This window comes from Salmo salar, chromosome 14 (assembly GCF_965601325.2).
Source record: "Salmo salar chromosome 14, fSalSal1, whole genome shotgun sequence".
In the NCBI taxonomy this organism is placed as follows: Eukaryota; Metazoa; Chordata; class Actinopteri; order Salmoniformes; family Salmonidae; genus Salmo; species Salmo salar.
This window is the reverse complement of record NC_138304.1, coordinates 101993249-102000320: the sequence shown is the minus strand read 5'-3', so window position 1 is coordinate 102000320 and position 7072 is coordinate 101993249.

Sequence of the window (7072 nt, the reverse complement as noted above, 5' to 3'; positions counted from 1 at the left end):
GTTTTGCTCAGTGCGAGCCGATCGAGAGCATAGTTTAATCAGCGCTTTAACGGCAGAACAGACCACTCCCATTGACATTTTTTTGAGCCTTCTGTAATTTCAAATGTATCAAGTAAACAATATTTCATTTTATAAACATAATACATCTTTTCATAAATGCCTCGCCACCTTTTCTGGCCATGATGGGTTCATATTCCCGAAGAAACTTTAGCCTACAACAAATTAACATAAACATACAGTTGAAGTCAGAAGTTAACATACACTTAGGTTGGAGTCATTGAAACTCGTTTTTCAACCACTCCACAAATTTCTTGTTAACAAACTATAGTTTTGGCAAGTCGGTTAGGACATCTACTTTGTGCATGACACAAGTAATTTTTCCAACAATTCTTTACAGACAGATTAATTCACTCTATCACAATTCCAGTGGGTCAGATGTTTACATACACTAAGTTGACTGTGCCTTTAAACAGCTTGGAAAATTCCAGAAAATAATGTCATGGCTTTAGAGGCTTCTGATAGGCTAATTGACATCATTTGAGTCAATTGGAGGTGTACCTGTGGATGTATTGAAAGGCCTACTGTCAAACTCACTGCCTCTGCTTGACATCATGGGAAAATCAAAATAAATCAGCCAAGACCTCAGAAAAAGAATTGTAGACCTCCACAAGTCTGGTTCATCCTTGGGAGCAATTTCCAAACACCTGAAGGTACCACGTTCATCTGTACAAATAATAGTACGCAAGTATAAACACCATGAGACCACGCAGCCGTCATACCGCTCAGGAAGTAGACGCGTGGAGACGTGACCATCGTTATGTTTGGAGGAAAAAGGGGGAGTCTTGCAAGCCGAAGAACACCATCCCAACCGTGAAGCACGGGGGTGGCAGCATCATGTTGTGGGGGTGCTTTGCTGCAGGAGGGACTGGTGCACTTCACGAAATAGATGGCATCATGAGGCAGGGCTATTATGTGGATATATTGAAGCAACATCTCAAGACATCAGTCAGGAAGTTAAAGCTTGGTTGCGAATGGGTCTTCTAAATGGACAATGACCCCAAGCATACTTCCAAAGTTGTGGCATAATGGCTAAAGGACAACAAGTCAAGGTATTGGAGTGGTCATCACAAAGCCCTGACCTCAATCCCATAGAACATTTGTGGGCAGAACTGAAAAAGTGTGTGCGAGCAAAGAGGCCTACAAACCTGACTCAGTTACAAAATTCACCCAATTTATTGTGGGAAGCTTGTGGAAGGCTACCCAAAACGTTTTACCCAAGTTAAACAATTTAAAGGCAATGCTACCGAATACAAATTGAGTCTATGTAAACTTCTCACCCACTGGGAATGTGATGAAAGAAATAAAAGCTGAAATAAATCATTAAAAAAAAAAATATTTCACCTTTATTTAACCAACTGCGACCTGGCCAAGATAAAGCATATCAATTCGACGCATACAACAACACAGAGTTACACATGGAATAAGCAAAACATACAGTCAATAATACAGTAGAACAAAAGAAAACAAAAAGTATATATACAGTGAGTGCAAATGAAGTAAGTTAAGGCAATAAATAGGCCATGGTGGTGAAGTAATTACAATATAGCAATTAAACACTGGAATGGTAGATGTGCAGAAGATGAATGTGCAAGTAGAGATACTGGGGTGCAAAGGAGCAAAATAAATAAATACAGTATGGGGATGAGGTAGGTAGATAGATGGGCTGTTTACAGATGGGCTATGTACAAGTGCAGTGATCTGTGAGCTGCTCTGACAGCTGGTGCTTAAAGCTGGTGAGGGAGATATGAGTCTCCAGCTTCAGAGATTTTTGCAGTTCGTTCCAGTCATTGGCAGCAGAGAACTGGAAGGAAAGACGACCAAAGGAAGAATTGGCTTTGGGGGTGACCAGTGACATATACCTGCTGGAGCGCGTGCTACGAGTGGGTGCTGCTATGGTGACCAGTGAGCTGAGATAAGGGGGAACTTTACCTAGCAGGGTCCTGTAGATGACCTGAAACCAGTGGGTTTGGCGACGAGTATGAAGCGAGGGCCATCCAACGAGAGCGCACAGGTCGCAATGGTGGGTAGTGTATGGGGCTTTGGTGACAAAACGGATGGCACTGTGATAGACTGCATCCAGTTTGTTGAGTAGAGTGTTGGAGGCTATTTTATAGATGACATCACTGAAGTCGAGGATCGGTAGGATGGTCAGTTTTACGAGGGTTAGTTTGGCAGCATGAGTGAAGGATGCTTTGTTGCGATATAGGAAGCCGATTCTAGATTTAACTTTGGATTGGAGATGTTTGATGTGAGTCTGGAAGGAGAGTTTACAGTCTAACCAGACACCCAGGTATTTGTAGTTGTCCACGTATTCTAAGTCAGAGCCGTCCAGAGTAGTGATGCTGGACGGGCGAGCAGGTGCGGGCAGTGATTGATTGAATAGCATGCATTTAGTTTTACTTGCGTTTAAGTGCAGTTGCAGGCAACAGAAGGAGAGTTGTATGGCATTGAAGCTCGTCTGAAGGTTATTTAACACAGTGTCCAAAGAGGAGACAGATGTATACAGAATGGTGTCATCTTCGTAGAGGTGGATCAGAAATTCACCAGCAGCAAGAGTAACATCATTGATGTATACAGAGAGTCGGCCCGAGAATTGAACCCTGTGGCATCTCCTTAGAGACTGCCAGATCTCCGGACAACAGGCCCTCCGATTTGACACACTGAACTCTATCAGAGAAGTAGTTGGTAAACCAGGCGATGCAATCATTTGAGAAAACAAGGCTGTCGAGTCTGCCAATAAGAATGTGGTGATAGACAGAGTCGAAAGCCTTGGCCTGGTCGATGAATACGGCTGCACAGTAATGTCTCTTATCGATGGCGGTTATGCTGTCGTTTAGGACCTTGAGCGTGGCTGAGGTGCACCCATGACCAGCTCTGAAACCAGATTGCATAGCAGAGAAGGTACGGTGGGATTCGAAATGGTCGGTAATCTGTTTGTTAACTTGGCTTTTGAAGACCTTAGAAAGACAGGGTAGGATAGATATAGGTCTGTAGCAGTTTGGGTCTAGAGTGTCACCCCCTTTGAAGAGGGGGATGACCGCGGCAGCTTTCCAATCTTTGGGAATCTCAGACGATACGAATGAGAGGTTGAACAGGCTAGTAATAGGGGTTGCAACAATTTCGGCAGATCATTTTAGAAAGAGAGGGTCCAGATTGTCTAGCCCGGCTGATTTGTATGGGTCCAGATTTTGCAGCTCTTTCAGAACATCAGCTATCTGGATTTGGGTGAAGGAGAAATGGTGAGGGCTTTGGCGGGTTGCTGTGGAGGGTGCCGGGGCAGTTGACCGGGGTTGGGGTAGCCAGGTGGAAAGCATGGCCAGCCGTAGAGAAAGGCTTATTGAAATTCTCAATTATAGTGGATTTATCGGTGGTAACAGTGTTTCCTAGCCTCAGTGCAGTGGGCAGCTGGGAGGAGGTGCTCTTATTCTCCATGGACTTTACAGTGTCCCAGAACTTTTTTGAGTTTGTACTACAGGATGCAAATTTCTGTTTGAAAAAGCTAGCCTTAGCTTTCCTAACTGCCTGTGTATATTTGTTCCTAACTTCCATGAAAAGTTGCATATCGCGGGGGCTATTCGATGCTAATGCAGAACGCCACAGGATGTTTTTGTGCTGGTCAAGGGCAGACAGGTCTGGAGTGAACCAAGGACTATATCTATTCCTAGTTCTACATTTTTGGAGTGGGGCATGCTTATTTAAGATGGTGAGGAAGGCACTTTTAAAGAATAGCCAGGCATCATCTACTAACGGGATGAGGTCAATGTCATTCCAGGATAACCGGGCCAGGTCGATTAGAAAGGCCTGCTCGCAGAAGTGTTTCAGGGAGCGTTTGACAGTGATGAGGGGTGGTCATTTGATCGCAGGCCCATTACGGATGCAGGCAATGAGGCAGTGATCGCTGAGATCCTGATTGAGAACAGCAGAGGTGTATTTGGAGGGCGAGTTTAGTTAGGATGATATCTATGACGGTGCCCATTCTCTCAACTATTATTGTGACATTTCACATTCTTAAAATAAAGTGGTGATCCTAACTGACCTAAGACAGGGAATTTTTACTAGAATTAAATGTCAGGAATTGTGAAAAACGTATTCGACTTCAACTGTACACTACGGTTCAAAAGTTTGGGGTCACTTAGAAATGTCCTTGTTTTTGAAAGAAAAGCAATTTTTTTGTCCGTTAAAAAAAACATAAAATTGATCAGAAGTACAGTGTAGACGTTGTTAATGTTGTAAATGACTATTGCAGCTGGAAACGGCTGATTTTTTTATGGAATATCTACATAGGCGTACAGAGGCCCATTATCAGCAACCATCACTCCTGTGTTCCAATGGCATGTTGTGTTAGCTAATCCAAGTTTATAATTTTAAAAGGCTAATTGATCATTAGAAAACCCTTTTGCAATTATGTTAGCACAGCTGTAAACTGTTGTTCTGATTAAAGAAGACTAGTTGAGTATCTGGAACATCAGCATTTGTGGGTTCGATTACAGGTTCAAAATGGCTAGAAAAATAGACCTTTCTTCTGAAACTTGTCAGTCTATTCTTGTTCTGAGAAATGAAGGCTATTCCATGTGAGAAATTGGCAAGAAACTACTCCCTTCACAGAATAAGCGCAAACTGGCTCTAACCAGAATAGAAAGTGGAAGGCCCCGTTGCACAGCTGAGCAAGAGGACAAGTACATTAGAGTGTCTAGTTTGAGAAACAAGTCCTCAACTGGCAGCTTCATTAAATAGTACCCGCAAAACACCAGTCTCAACGTCAACAGTGAAGAGGCGACTCCGGGATGCTGGCCTTCTAGGCAGAGTTCCTCTGTCCAGTGTCTGTGTACTTCTTGCCCATCTTAATCTTTTCTTTTTATTGGCCAGTCTGAGAAATGGCTTTTTCTTTGCAACTCTGCCTAGAAGGCCAGCACCCCGGAGTCGCCTCTTCACTGTTGACGGGTCTGATGTATAACGTGAAACGTGTGTGAATGTATGTGCGCAGTCTTTTCAGAAATGGTGCATGTAGATATTTAGTGTAAAATGTACACAACGGTTATACATGACAACCTTGGTCTGTAAACATGCTGGGGATAGGCTGGTTGATGTCTGGCCCAGTGTTTCCAATGAAAGAAACAGCACCCTATTCCCTTTATAGTGCGCTACTTTTGACCAGTGCTCATCAGGCTCTGGTCAAAAGGAGTACACTATATAGGGAATATGGTGCTGTTTGGGATGCATTCAGACATATTGGCAGGATGTTGGGTTGAGTCATCAGACAGATGAGCACGGGGTTAAAGGTCACAGAGATAAGGAAGGGGTTTAGCTGTGGGAGGAAGAGGTTAAAGGTCACGGAGATGAGGAAGGGGCTTAGCTGGGGAGGACGAGGTTAAAGGTCACAGAGATGAGGAAGGGGCTTAGCTGGGGGAGGACGAGGTTAAAGGTCATGGAGATAAGGAAGGGGCTTAGCTGGGGGAGGATGAGGTTAAAGGTCACGGAGATGAGGAAGGGGCTTAGCTGGGGGAGGACGAGGTTAAAGGTCATGGAGATGAGGAAGGGGCTTAGCCGGGGGGAAGTGTAGTAGAATAAGGTTGTCAGGGGGACAAGTGGTTAGTTGGTGTAGGATTAAGAGGACATGGAGTTAGTTAGTGTAGGATTAGTTAGGAGTACAATAGTGGTTAGTTAGTGTAGGATCAGTTAGGAGTACAATAGTGGTTAGATAGTATAGGAGGACAATAGTGGTTAGTTATTATTGGAGGACAGGGTTAGTTAGTGAAGGATTAGTATTGGAGGACAGGGGGGTAGTTAGTGTTGGATTAGGAGGACAGGGGGTTAGATAGTGTTGGATTAGGAGGACAGGGAGTTAAATAGTGTTGGATTAGGAGGACAGGGGGTTGGATAGTGTTGGATTAGGAGGAGGACAGGGGGTTAGATAGTGTTGGATTAGGAGGAGGACAGGGGGTTAGATAGTGTTGGATTAGGAGGAGGACAGGGGGTTAGATAGTGTAGGATTAGGAGGAGGACAGGGGGTTAGAGAGTGTAGGATTAGGAGGAGGACAGGGGGTTAGAGAGTGTAGGATTAGGAGGAGGACAGGGGGTTAGAGAGTGTAGGATTAGGAGGAGGACAGGGGGTTAGAGAGTGTAGGATTAGGAGGAGGACAGGGGGTTAGAGAGTGTAGGATTAGGAGGAGGACAGGGGGTTAGAGAGTGTAGGATTAGGAGGAGGACAGGGGGTTAGAGAGTGTAGGATTAGGAGGAGGACAGGGGGTTAGAGAGTGTAGGATTAGGAGGAGGACAGGGGGTTAGAGAGTGTAGGATTAGGAGGAGGACAGGGGGTTGGAGAGTGTTGGATTAGGAGGAGGACAGGGGGTTAGAGAGTGTTGGATTAGGAGGAGGACAGGGGGTTTAGAGAGTGTTGGATTAGGAGGAGGACAGGGGGTTAGATTGTGTTGGATTAGGAGGAGGACAGGGGGTTAGATTGTGTTGGATTAGGAGGAGGACAGGGGGTTAGATAGTGTTGGATTAGGAGGAGGACAGGGGGTTAGATAGTGTTGGATTAGGAGGAGGACAGGGGGTTAGATAGTGTTGGATTAGGAGGAGGACAGGGGGTTAGATAGTGTTGGATTAGGAGGAGGACAGGGGGTTAGATAGTGTTGGATTAGGAGGAGGACAGGGGGTTAGATAGTGTTGGATTAGGAGGAGGACAGGGGGTTAGAGAGTGTTGGATTAGGAGGAGGACAGGGGGTTAGAGAGTGTTGGATTAGGAGGAGGACGGGGGTTAGAGAGTGTTGGATTAGGAGGAGGACAGGGGGTTAGAGAGTGTTGGATTAGGAGGAGGACAGGGGGTTAGAGAGTGTTGGATTAGGAGGAGGACAGGGGTTAGATAGTGTTGGATTAGGAGGAGGACAGGGGGTTAGATAGTGTTGGATTAGGAGGAGGACAGGGGGTTAGAGAGTGTTGGATTAGGAGGAGGACAGGGAGTTTAGATTGTGTTGGATTAGGAGGAGGACAGGGAGTTTAGATTGTGTTGGAT